The sequence below is a fragment of the Hylobates moloch genome, unplaced genomic scaffold, assembly GCF_009828535.3.
Source record: "Hylobates moloch isolate HMO894 unplaced genomic scaffold, HMol_V3 SCAFFOLD_7, whole genome shotgun sequence".
Classification (NCBI taxonomy): domain Eukaryota; kingdom Metazoa; phylum Chordata; class Mammalia; order Primates; family Hylobatidae; genus Hylobates; species Hylobates moloch.
Genome location: NW_026652282.1, coordinates 103,332,022 through 103,346,570, shown reverse-complemented (window position 1 = coordinate 103,346,570; position 14,549 = coordinate 103,332,022). Strand labels below are relative to the sequence as shown.

General features: G+C 38.5%; 1 pseudogene; it reads right to left on the bottom strand.

Annotated features, from left to right (window-relative positions):
• Nucleotides 1-5,017, bottom strand: part of LOC131383887 (uncharacterized) — a 12,237-nt pseudogene extending 7,220 nt beyond the window's left edge.
• Nucleotides 5,018-14,549: the final 9,532 nt, after the last annotated feature.

The window sequence follows — 14,549 nt, the reverse complement described above, 5'->3', positions numbered from 1 at the left end:
ATATTACATAGTATTTCATATATATAGTATTATATATATTACATAGTATTTCATATATATAGTATTATGTATATATATAGTGTACAGATATATAGCATTATGTATTAAATACCTTTATACAAATAAAGTTAAGAAAAATAAATAAGAACTGATGGATGGAGAGATTAGAAAGCTAGATTGATAGGTGTGTGTGTGTGCGTGTGTGTGTGTGCTAGTATATACCCACTCTGTATACCCTTTGCCTTCAGCAAGCACCTCAGTGGGTTGCATTTTTTTTTCTTGGTGGAGCGGCCCAAACATTCATTCCTGAAGGGTCTAGGCCATTTGTAGTCCTGCCTGGATTTGGCTGTTGTAATTTCCCATTGACCTTAATCACAGGGCATGGTAATACTAAAAGACGTCCTAAAGGATCTCCTGTATTCTACAAATACTCTTCCTTACTTCCATTGTGGAGTAGTAGATTGATTTCATTTTGATAGTCTGGGTCAATCACTCCAACCAACACTGTAACTCCTTTCTTAGCCTGTTGACTTAGAGGTAGGAGGAGCCCCAAGTGACTAGGTGACAAACTTAACTTCAAGTTCAATGGAATCATTGTGTCTCCTGATGGCAGCATTCCCCCCTCTGGAACTAAGACGTCTAGGCCAGCAGAACATAATGTGGTGGGAACAGGAAGCAAAAATGTTGTTAATGGGTCAATAGGGGTGATCGTGAGTGGTGCCACTTCCACTTCTACCCCTTCATTAATGTACCCATGAATCCTGACTATGGGAGAAACAGTACCATATATTGGACACAGATTCAGGACATACACAGCCTTCTGGAGAACTTTGCCACAGCACTGCAAAGTATTGTCACCTAGTTAGCATTGTAATTGTGACTTCAAAAGACCATTCCATTGTTCTATCATTTCAGCTGCTTCAGAATGATGGAGAACACAGAAAGACCAGTGAATTCCGTGAGCATGAGTGCACTGTCACACTTCTTTAGCTGTAGACTGAGTGCCTTTGTCAGAGGCAATGATTACTGTGAGCATTGGTGCCATATCAAAGGCTCAGTGTTGGTCTCTGCGCTGGTAAAGAGGGCACTCAGTGGTGGCTGTAGCCAGATCAGCCTTGGTGAGTAGAAGTCCATGTTGCTGAGCCCATGGGTAAACTCCATCCCTGCCACCATGGCCATTTTGTTCATGAGCCTATTGGGCAATGACAGGGGTGGCTGGGGAGAGAGACAGAGCGGTGTCCATAAAACAAGTCATCCTATCCATTTGATTATTAAAATCCTCCTCTGCTGAGGTCACACATTGGTGAGCATTCACATGAGATACAAATATCTTCACAGTTTTTGACCACTCAGAGAGGTCCATCCACATACCTCTTCCCCAAATTTCTTTGTCACCAATTTTCCAATTATGCTTCTTCCAAGTCACTGACTATCCAGCCAATCATTGGCTATAGCCCATGAATCAGTATATGATTGCACAACTGGCCATTTCTCGTTCCAAGCAAAGTGAACAACCAGGTGCACTGCTCAAAGTTCTGTCCACTGGGAAGATTTTCCTTTGCCACTCTCCTTCAGGGATGGCCTAGAAAGGGGCTGTACTGCTGCGCTGTCCACTTTTGGGTGGTGCCTGCGTATCATGCAGAACCATCTGTGAATCAGGCCCTAGTCTTCTCTTCTTCTGTCAACTGATCATAAGGGACTACCCATGTGACCATCGGTGCAGGCTGGGGGAGGGCAGGCAGATTGGCAGGAGTGGAGAACATAGGCATTTGAGCCACTTCATCATGTAACTTACTTGTGCCTTCCAGACCTGCTCGAGCTCGATCACATATATACGGCTTCCATTTGATGATGGAATGCTGCTGTGCATGCCCAATTTTATGAATAAATGGCTTAGAAAGCACCCCATTTATGATAGTCAGTTCAGGTCTTATGGTGACTTGATGACCAATAGTCAAACGTTGTGTTTCTACTGTAGCCCAGCAACAAGCCAAGAGCTGTCTCTCAAAGGGAGAGTAGTTATCTGCAAAGGATGGCAGGGCTTTGCTTTAAAACCTCGGAGGCCTCCACTGTTATTCACCTATGGGGGCGTGGCAAAGGCTCCAAACAGCATCTCTATCTGCCACTGACACCTCAACCACCATTGGATCCGCTGATCATATGGCCCAAGTGGCAGAGCAGCTTGCACAGCAGCCTGGACCCCTTCCGGAGCCTTCTCCTGTTCTGGACCCCACTCAAAACTGGCAGCTTCTTTGGTCACTCGGTAAATGGGCCAGAGTAACACACCCAAGTGGGAAATGTGTTGCCTCCAAAATCCAAATAGGCACACTAGGCATTGTGCCTCTTTCTTGGCTGTAGGAGGGGCCATATGCAGCAACTTATTTTTCACCTTAGAAGGAATATCTCGACAGGCCCCACATCATTAGACCCCTAAAAATTTCACTGAGGTCGAAGGCCCTTGAAATTTAGATTTATTTCCCATCCCCTGGCACTCCAATATCTCACCAATAAGTCCAGTGTGTTTGGGACTTCTCGCTCACTGGATTCAATCAGCATAATGTCACCAATGTAATGGACCAGTGTGATATCTTGTGGAAGTGAAAAGTGATTCAGATCTTTGCAAAGAAGATTATAACACAAAGCCAGAGATTTGATATGCCCCTGAGGTAGGATAGTAAAGGTATTGCTGGCTTTGTCAGCTGAAGGCAAATTGCTTCTGCTGGGCCTTATGGACAGGAATGGAGAAAAAGGCATTTACCAAGTCAAAGGCTGTATACCAGTTACCAGGAGATGTGTTAATTTGCTCAAGCAATGAAACAACGTCTGGTACAGCAGCTGTAATTAGTCACCACTTGGTTAAGCTTACGATGATCCACTGTCATTCTCCAAGATCCATCTGTCTTCTGCAAAGGCCGAATAGAAGAGGTGAACAAAGATGTGGTGGGAATCACCACCACTGCATTTTTTCAAGCCCTTAATGGTGGCACTGATCTCTGCAATCCCTCTAGGGATGCAATATTATTTTGTATTTACTATATTTCTAGGTAGAGGCAGCTCTAATGGCTTCCATTTGTCCTTTCTCACCATAATAGCCCTCATGCTACCACTCAGGGAGCCAATGTGAGGATTCTGCCAGCTACTAAGTATGTGTATGCCAATTATGCATTCTGGCATTAAGGAAACGACTACAGGATGAGTCTGGGGACTTACTGGACCCACTGTAAGTTGGACCTGAACTAAAAGTCTATTAATTACCTGACCTCCATAAGCCCCTACTTTAACTCGACGACCACAATGACGTTTTGGGTCCCCTGGAATCAATGTCAGCTCAGAGCCAGTATCCACTAGTCCCTGAAAAGTCTGATCATTCCCCTTTCCCCAATGCACAGTTACTCTGGTAAAATGCTGGAGGTCTCCTTGGGGAAGGATAGGAGAAGTATTAACAGCATAAATTGTTGGTAGTGAAGTGGGGTCCTTCCTCAAGGGGACACAGTCTCCCCTTGATTCAAGGAGTTCTGGGTCTGTAAACTGATTCAAGTCTAAAAATTGATTGAGGGGCTGTAATTCTCTATTTTTATAATTCGAATTAGTCTTTTATACAGTCAAACTGGAAGTTTTCTGCTTATTCAAATTGAGTAAGAATGCAGTAGGCTTCCTGTCAATTTCACTTCCAGGAACATCATGATTAATTAGCCAACGCCAGAGCTCTACATGAGTCAGACTATTCTGATTGCTTCTTTGTCTCTGCTGTCCATTATGGTAACTGTGCCCACCTTGCCTTTGACAGTTGAGTGCTGCCACTTGGTCCCTGCTGCCTCAGAATCCAATTATTCTCATTTCATTTCAATTTTCTAATTGAGTTACTGAGGTTCCCATTGTTAGATCTGGCATACAGAGAAGAGCAATCACAGAGCTCTTCAAGGATCCAGATGCTCACCTCACAAATATATTTCACAAAGCATTGGTGAAGGGTATGTCTTCTGGATGCCCCCCACTGGAATGAATAGGTCTAAAGTGACTAATCCACTCCAGCATCCCAATCTCCCTAAGCCTTTGGATCCCTTCCCCTACATTAAACCACAGGCGATCAGGCATTTCCAGCTGGCTAACAGTGGGCCATCTTTTGATCCATACTTCAGCTAACCAAGCAAATAAACTACTAGAACCTTTTTTAAATCCCTGAGCTGCAATATTAAATGCAGGATCCCTGCTTAGTGGGCCCATATCAATACATTCAGCCTGATCCAACTTTTGTTCCTTCCACCATTATCCCACACCTTTAATATCCATTCCCATGCCTGTTCTCCAGTTTTCTGCTCATATAAATGAGAAAATTCAAGCAATTATTTTGTAGTGTAGTGTACCTCCTTGTGGGTCACGCTCTGTTTCACCTCTAGGGGCCTGCTGGGACTTTAGTTATAGGTCAAGAAGCAAACAAGGGTGTTGGGGGGCAGATCCTGAGGAGAATCAGCATTGCGTTGCCTGGCAACTGCCTCAGGGGAGGCCATCATGTTGCTTCAGGCAGTGCATGGTTAATCTCCTCAGACAAAGGTGCAAAGGCTGATGGCAGCCTGGACGGGGGAAGGGATGTTGCCACCACTGGGTGTGAGGAGGCTGTTTCCTCTGGCAAATAAGGCTTATCAGAATTTAGGAGCTTAGTGCCCACAGCCTTATCAGGGTCCTCCCATACATCTCCATTCCAAGTTGCAGGGTCCCATTCTTTTCCAATCAATGCCCTCACTTTAACAGTAGACACCTCGTGAGGCTGATCATGCACCTTTTGTTGCAGGTCAGCCACTCTCATGATAAGAGCTTGTGTTTGATTTTCTGCAAATTTTTCCCTTTGTCTACAGGAGATAAGACTCTTACTCAGGGTAACCTCAGAAGAATTAAGGCTCAGTAGGTGCTTCTGGAGCTGGGAGTTATTATCCCTGAGCTCATCCTTTTCTTTCTTCACTTTGTCCAGCAAACCTAGGTGCAACCAACTAACTTCATTATATTCCTTGGTTCTCCACATAGGGCCAAAGGTATTGTGTATAGAGCCACTAAACTTCTTGCCTCTCACCAGCGGTGAATCAGGAGTATCAAATGCATTTATTTTACATAACACTCTATAAACGGTTCAGGCCAAAGACTATCAGTGTTCTCCATACTATTAGAAGTAGAGTTCTTAGCATTTTGGGGTCTAATCATGTTAAGTGGCCAACTCCAGAAACTCCAAAACCAACTAAAGAAATCCATCCTTAAAATTCTCTTCCTCTAGAATGACTCCCAGTACCAAAATCTGTATTAATCAGCGTTCTCTAAAGGGACAGATAAAGTAATAGATGTATATATGAAGGGGAGTTTATTAAGGGGTATTGCCTCACAGGATCACAAGGTAAAGTCCCACAATAGGCCATCTACAAGGTGAGGAGCAAAAAAGACAGTCCATGTCCCAAAACCTCAAAAGTAGGGAAGCTGACAGTGCAGCCTTCAGTCTGTGGCCGATGGCCCAAGAGCCTCTGGCAAATCACTGGTGTAAGTCCAAGAGTCCAAAAGCTGAAGAGCTTAGAGTTTAATGTTAGAGGGCAGGAAGTATCCAGCAAGAGAGAAATATGGAGGCTGGAAGACTGTGCAAGACAAGTACTTCCACATTCTTTTGCCTGCTTTATTCTAGCCATGCTGGCAGCAGATTATTATGAGATGGTGACAACTCAGATTGAGAGTGGATCTGCCTCTCCCAGTCCACTGACTCGATTGTTAATCTCCTTTGGCAACACCCTTACAGACATACCTAGGAACAATGTTTTGCTTCCTTCAATCTAATCAAGCTGACATTCAGTATTAACTGTCACTAGGGAAAACGGTGTGAAGTATATGAGAATTTTCTGCACTATCTTCACAATTATTCTGTACATTTTATAACTCTCCTAAAATATGCAAAAACATTATTTAAAAATGTATGACAACTCATTCTATTAGTGAGGCTGTGAGGAAATATGCACTCATACGTGCAGATTCATATTCTGGTGGGAATACAAATTGCTGTAACTCTTAGGAAGGGAAATTGGACAATATCTAACAAAAACATACATGGGTTTATCATTCAAGCCATCAGTTCGTCTTCTAGGAATTTACTCAGAAAATATACTTTCAACAGTACAAAAATACACAAGGTTATTTGCTGCAGCATTTTTTTTTGAAATACATAGTACTGAAAATATCCTAAATGACCTCACTTAAGAAAATGGTTGAATACACTATGGTGCATCCACATAATGGGTTGTTATGCAACAGCAAAAAAGAATGAAGAAGAATATATAAACTGATATGGAGTAACATTCAGGGTATAGTATTAAATGAAAAACTTAAGCGCCAAGAGTATCTATGTTGTGCTACTTTTGTGTAATAATTATATGAAAGTAACAGAATGTTGTGCACAGATATCTGCTTATTTTTAGGAAAAAATAGGAAAGGTAAGTTAGAAACTAAAAGGATTAGTTACTTATGAGGGGCGAATAAAGATAAAAGAAAGAATGGTAGATAGGAATGAGTTAGAAGGGACTGGGTGCAAGTTAGACTTTTCTAAGTATATCTTTCTGAATAGTTTTAATTTTTGCAACCAGGCTCATGTTTTACATACTAATAAATAAGTAAATATATGAAAACATAAAAAATATATACATACATACATTTAACAAGGATGGGAGAGAGACTTGGAAATGAAGTACAAGCAGAAATAAATTAGACTGTTTGTCACATAAATAACATAAGCATAATCACACTGAAGGTAGGTAGGGGGATGGTACTTTACCCAAGTAATTCTTGAAGATACTATTTTGACTCTACAGCCTCAGGTTAAAGACATACGGAATGGTAAACAAATATTGTACTCCAAATAAGTAGGTTGACTTTTCATAGGAGCAAAGGGTTAGCAATTCTTTTTTTCTTTTTGAGACAGAGTCTAGCTGTCCCCCAGGCTGGAGTGCGGTGGCGTGATCTCGGCTCACTGCAAGCTCCGCCTCCCGGGTTCACGCCATTCTCCTGCCTCAGCCTCCCGAGTAGCTGGGACTACAGGCACCCGCCACCACGCCCGGCTAATTTTTTTGTATTTTTAGTAGAGACGGGGTTTCACCGTGGTCTCGATCTCCTGACCTCGTGATCCGCCCGCCTCGGCCTCCCAAAGTGCTGGGATTACAAGCGTGAGCCACCGCGCCCGGCCAGCAATTCTTAAACTAATTTATACATGTTCTAAGATTAAGCAAATCAGTTAATATATTGTGAAGAATGAGAACCAATTTTCTCAATGTCTTTGAATGAACTACAAATGAGGAAACAAGAAAGGCTGGAATGAACCTTGTGGTATTGGATTAGAATCAGTATGAATTCAGCATTTTAAACATGTAAACAGATAGCTACAGAAAAAAAGATGTACATGGGTATGCATATACATACTTATGTTCCCTAGCTGTGTCCATTAAGAGGGCCTAGAAGCAAGGACACTCTAGTACCAATGAGCATACCAAATGCCTAAGGAGGCTGAGTCTCAGCCTAGAGCCTAGCACAGCGCTTAGACCTGGATGTTCAATAAATGATAAATATCATCATCATCATCATCATCATCATCATCTCACTTTAGCATCATAAGGAAAGTTGACTACATGTACAGAAAAACTTTAAACAAATGAAGGCAAGAGAATGAAGACACAAATAAAGAAAGGATAATTGAAGGACCACATTTCTGATGGAATAGGAAGGAATAGCTTTCCCTATATAAGAAATTTTCACCTTGGAAAAAAAGTTACTTCTGCCTCTAAGAGAGGAGGGAGGAGAAGAAAATAATTGAAGACATATGTAGACATGTTAAGATTGAAAAGAAAATACCTTTAATTGCCTCAGAAAAAATATGACTAAAGCCATCTAATGAGAGCAAGGAATGTGGATGGAGAAGGGAATATTGGACAATGTTAGGACTGCCACTTCTAGAGAAATGTGATACCGGGACAAGATAGGACTAAAAAGGTCTGCAGAGCAGCAGAGAGTGCCTACTTCAAGTTAAGTAACATGAATTTGCAATGAATTCAGTCCATTTCATAATACTAGAGTTATTATTAAAAAGACACTGTTTATTATTTAATTGGTTTTGAATTATTTCTTATGAATTAACTTTGTCTCTCCAATTATAACTTTCTTAGGCAAAAGGACATTTCTTACATAATGTTTATATTTTCTGTTGCACTTATTACAGTGCTAGCGATATAACACATACCCAGGAAAAGGTTGATAGCATATAAACAACTACATTTTCAACTTGGCCTTTATGATGTCCCTGCTTCTGGATTTTGTTTAGTTCTTCTGCTATTTTCCAGGTAGGCCAGAGAGATGCATTAAGTTCCTTATAGAAATTGGTTGATTACCAACAAAGATCAGAGAGAAGAAAGGACAGCACAGACACTCTTGTGCTTACTAACAGTAGATCATATGTGGCAAACTCATCATGGGCTAGCATCCCATAGTCATGAATACATAGGATAATAAAATTTATTCAACATCCTCCTAAGAATAATGTAATTAAAAAAGAAATCCACTTCTCAAATACCCCAAATTTTACCCCAAAGTCTAATTGGCATTTGAATTATTCACTATCTTGAGTTATTCTTATCACCACTTCCTATCAGGTGATATCCAAGATATGACTACACCTTAAGTGCCAACCACTTCTCCAAGGTTGTGGACTAGAGACACCAGAGAAGCAAGTGCTCTCATTAGAAGAGGACATTTTGAACTGCAGCTTTTCTCCAGGCTCACAGGTTTAATTTCAGCCTAACAGCTGCACTGCAGTCCATGAAATATTTACATTGTTTCTTGCTAAATTATATACATTATTTACCATAACATCTATTAAATATTTACCACCTTTCCAAATACGTCATGTAGCACACTCCACTGCTCTTGTTTCTTTTAGCATTAAAATAGAAAAGGCCAAGCCCTGCAGGAGCCTGGAGAAAGTAGCTATGACAAAGAAGAAAGCAGAGGAGGAAAAATGTGAAAGGAAGCAGAAGGCAGCTATCTAAAAACAGGCTCAGTATTACACACTCCCTATTTTCTTCACTTTGCCTTCCCCTAACTGGAATGATCATTTCTCTCACTTGGAGAAGGTATTTTTCCCCCAATAATTTATATATACAAACAGCCTAATAGAAACTGTTCTGGAAATAAGCTATATTATCTTCAGGAGCCATATTCCAAAATAGATATGTAAAATCATCTATTAAGAAAGGCTTATGGTGATATCAGAAGTCAAGACATCATCCCACCTTATTCAGAACTCTTCCCTACAGAAAACAGAATTGAATTAATTCAATATAATATAATATAAATGAAATACATTCAACACTCCATAAGCAATGCAATCTTTCACTCTCTGGTAAATATGAAAATTACTAATAGATGTGTTGTCAATAAGACATACATGGTACTTGTGATCAGTAAAAGATGCCAAACTATGAAAACTGTTGATGGTATCAGGGATGCAAAACAACAAAAGAACTAATTGGTTCCCAGTTAAGCAAGATTTTCCTTAACTTCTCATTGTCCCCAAAGTAGGCTTTTTAGAGATTACTAGTTAGCTACCAACTATGTATTCTCTTCTACTGAAATTAACAGAACCTTGATGTTTACAGGTACACACCAAAAGACCATATTTTCCAGCTTTCCTGGCACCTGCAGGAAATATGTTTCCACCAATAGAAGTAAGTGGAAATGCTGTGTGGGACTTCCAGAGGTGTCTATAATGGAGGGATACATAGCTTGCTTGCTTTCTTCCTCCATCCTGCTGTTTGAAAGCTGAAGATGATGACTGCTGCAGCAGTAGCCATCTTGAATCATAAAAATAAAGGCCATATAATCGGAATCAAACTGATAAAAACTGGACAAGTCTGGCGTTCTGATGATGGTGGAGCTGCCATGCCATCCCTTAACGGTCTACCTCAACACTTGTTTTACATGAGAGAGAAATAACTCTGTCATATTTAAACTACTATAATGTAGGTCACTTCTATAAGTAGCAGACTTAATCTATACAATACTTAACCAATACAACTAGGTGTATGCACTATTTCTCCCTCTCAAACATTTCAACCTACAAGTATTGTGTATCCTTATGTAGGTCTATTTGCTATCAATTTTTTTCTGAGCACAATTACTTACATCTTAGTCGTGCAAGTGCTGTGGGTAATTTCAGTCATGGTTATCTGTCTACTCAGCATAAAGACTGTCTTTGTTTCTACTCATTTGAAGTCAGAGAGTAGCCTTCTATAGTAATTATGAACAACCTAAATTATTTTTCCTCCAATTTAGATTGGACTGGGTTACAAATGGGTTAGTGCTGCCAATATGCTGAAATATATTATTTATGTCCATATCCTTGGAGCTGTCAAGACCTTGCTGGTTAATTTTCATTTGTTGGATTGAGTAGTTATTTGCAACTACCATGCAGATATAAATGCATTAATATATTTGACTTAGACACAGAAATTAAATTCCTAAAGCCTCATTTGTTTCACATACAAAATAGTTTGAAAATTTTCTTAAACTACACTTCAGGTCAACAAACAATTTTTGGATGTTTATCATATGTTACCATATGTTAGGAAATATAAAGCATGCTTAGCTGAGATTCAACAAGTCCAAAATTCGTAAGTAGAATCTCCAGAGGGAGAGGGAGCAGACAACTTACTATTATTATCATTTTAATTGGTCAATAACATTGTGTGTTTTTATCATGTATGACATGATGTTTTGAAGTATATATATTGTGGAATGGTGCAATATCTAACACAGTTATCATTTCTGTGTAAGATCACATAGCATCCATTCTCTTTACATTTCTTAATACACTGTATCATTAACTACAGTCATCTTATTATACAATAGATCTCTTGAAATTTATTTCTCTAATTTAACTGTAGTTATGTATTCCTTGACCAATATCTCCCTATCTCTCCTCCCAACCAGCCTAGCTTCTAGTACACAGCATTGTACTCTCTACTTTTATGAGATCAACTTTTCTAGATTCCACATATGAGTGAGATCATGCAGTATTTATTTCTGTGGGCCTGACTTATTTCATTTAATATAATGTCCTCCAGGTTCATCCTTGTTGTCACAAATGACAGGATTTCATTTCTTTTTATGGCTGAATAGTATTCCACTGTGCATATATACCACATCTTATCAATTAATCTGTTTATGGTCATTTAGGTTGACTCTGTGTCTTGGCTACTGTGAATAGGGCTGCAATAAACATGGGGGTGCAAATATGTTTTAGAGATCTTGATTTCATTTTCTTTGGATATATACCCAGAAATGGGATTGCTGGATCATATGGTAGTTTTATTTTTAATTTTTTGAGGAACCCCCATATGTTTTTCATAATTGCTGTGCTAATTTACACTTGCAGACAGTTTTGAAGAAAGCATTTGAATTAAAATTATCCTTAAATGAATGGATAGTGTAATTGCATTTTTGCACCAAATGTGTCATCTATGGCATCAATACCTCTTTTTAAATTTTCTAGATTTTCTATTTTGCTTTTCTGAAATACATTGAATCACTTCATATTGCAGCTCGGATTTCCTGAATTCTCTACCTTGTAACATTAAAATTTCCCAAAGTGCATTGCAAGTGTTTTTATAAGAAGGATATTCTTTAAGATTGGCTTGAATAGATCATAATAGCTTTTGATTCAGACAGATGGTTTCATAAACCTCTCCAAGACTATTTCTATACTAGCAACATCTTCAGAAAAATCAAGTAAATATCATTGATTTTGAGTATTTTGATGTTTAAGGTGAACAGGTCTATTTTATGCCAATAATAATATAGACAATTGCCTGGGTTTTCCTCCTTACAAGATTGAGCAAAGCAAAAGTGTTCTCAAGGCTGCATTCATAAATGGTATACTGCTTTGTAGTTAACCAAATGCTACAATATAAAACAAGATTGGTGAGAACATTAGCAATGAATGGCATTATTTTTAGATCTTGGCCAAATGTGATTTAGCTTGGTTTTGTTTAGCCTAATTTCTTGATTTAGACTGAGCAAGTCTTAGCTCTGTGCCCTCTTCAGTGTGGAGTTGGCCTTTATGTATTTGCATGTCACTTTTATAATTTTCTAAGATACAGACTTAATAGTTTCTGGCTCCCCATTGACTACTTTGGGAATGGGGACTAACTATCCAATCCTCGAATGAGAGTGTTAGAGATTCCAAGTCTGCTTTATATATGTGAACACTGTTCTATTCTGTACCCCTTAATTGTATAACAGGACAGGCTGATGATAGAAATACGGAACTTTGAACCAATTCAAAAGCCCAACCCAGGATACATTATTCAGATGGTTTGCTGTATTCCCAGCCTGACCTCTGTTCTTGTCATTTTCAATCATGAAATTGTGAATTACCTTACTTTAAATCTAGTGAAACTTACTTTAGAAAATCCATACATAGATCAGTATATTTTTGTTCAGAGAGCATCAAAAATACAGAGGCTTTTCTTCTAATTTAAAGTGAGCTGTCATGTCACTTGATTCAAGTTTCTAATTGTGGGATGATTTTAAAATAAATTTTGGGAATTACTCAGTCTCCAAAAAGTATTCATCCAAAAGGATTGCGAAAATCCAATGTCTAAAATGTACTGGAATGGTCATACTCTCAAGATGAATTACCTTTCTTTTTATATCCTAGTTGTTGTGTCTCTGCAGTTCTTCCTCTCTGCACCAATATACTTTCAATTGTACCTACTTACAGTGTTTTGGAGAGGATCCAAAGAGAGAGCGAGCTGAGGTCTAAGGTTTTAATGGAGATTTTGTCTAGACTGACTTTTTTTTACTGATGTTTTACTGCTTGAGATTAGAAAAGAGAAATATCAAAGGACAACTCTTTTCATAACACTATTTTTCTTATACTTTATCCTATCTAGAAATCTGCTCAGTTCACTAATTTTAGGCAATTTTAAATCTATTTTCTAAATTGGCATTTAGGAGTTATTTGAGTGCCAAAGTATAAAAGGGGGGTATATGTAATATAGGAACATAATTAATTAAAACACAAGCTTTATCGGTTCATCCATAGAAAACAAATTTATTTTAGAAAATAAGGAAATCAAGTGCTATTTAAAAGTACAAGAACAGTTTAATTTCACCAAAGAAATAAACCGACTCTGGCATTCAACCAACTCCACCAGCTTCCTTGGGGGCTAAGTTCTGTCTGCACATCAATGAAAGAATCAGTATTTGAGACACGAAGCAACTTTTGGCAGACATTGAAAAAGGCACCAAATGGTCTCTGTCTTTGCTGTGATCAACTGTGAAATGAAAACCTACCACTTAAATCACTTCTACTGAAACCTAATTCGTTCTCCTTCAGCACAATACAGAATAAATCTCAGTGCCCTCTGGCCCATGGAATTTTTCTTAAAATAAAGCCAACAATATGAAGTTTCTGTGGTTGGAACATCGTCCCAATCTGCAAGTATACTTGATATTTCAACCATAGTTTGAAATCTAGTTTATCAGTGTATTGTCTGGTGTGTACAATGTCAACCTCATTTAAGTGCTGGTTCTACCACTAGCTACCTGTGGGGCCTTGGTCAGGTCATTTTTCTCCTATGGCCTTCATTTTCTTCAGTGATAAATTTTTAAAAAATCAAACTAATTTCAAAGCTTTCTTTCAGCTTTTTTTTACTTTTTAAACATTTTATTTTTATTGCTACATAACAGATGTACATGTTTTCCTTCCAGCTTTACGGGTCTGTGAGCTCAGCTGATTTTTCACTATATAAAACAGTTATTTGGTGGTATTTAGTCATGGATTTAAATTGTCTTTCCCTCCTCTCTCCAACTTTCAACTATCAAACACAATTTTACAAAAGAATTTAGCTACTGATATGTGAAGTAGGACTGGTCTTACTTATTCAAGGAGTAGATATTTGCCTTCATAAGGCAATATGCTCGTACTTCATACAAAAGCCGTCTACAGAAAAGCAAGCCTCCAAGACACTTCATATTTGTATTTCTTTGTCTTATGATAATTTTGTCTACATGCAACCTAATTCTTGGAAGTAAAGTATAGGATCTCTTACTGAAAGCAAGCATATTTTCAATGTGGTTTGGCAACTATAATAAAAAGTGTACTTGGTTATTAAATATAACTATGGACTCCACAGCAAAATAATCTTATAAAAGAGGTGAAAACTTCGACTTGTAAAGATGAATGTGGTCATTGGACTTTAGGAGACATTGTATGTACCTCTAAATGAGGGAAACCTCTGAAAACTACATTTAAGGTCAAGCAACAAAGGATTTTCAATACTAGGGAAAAGCAGGTGCTTAAGTTGATCAAATATTCAAAATTGATCAAACGCAATAGAAAATCACTGGAGTATCAAAATGGTTATGAAAAACTTATTTACTTCCTTAAACTAAGATTTATTACTAAATCCATTGAGGCACACACACACACATATATATATATGGCATATATATATGTGTGTGTGTGTGCCTCAATA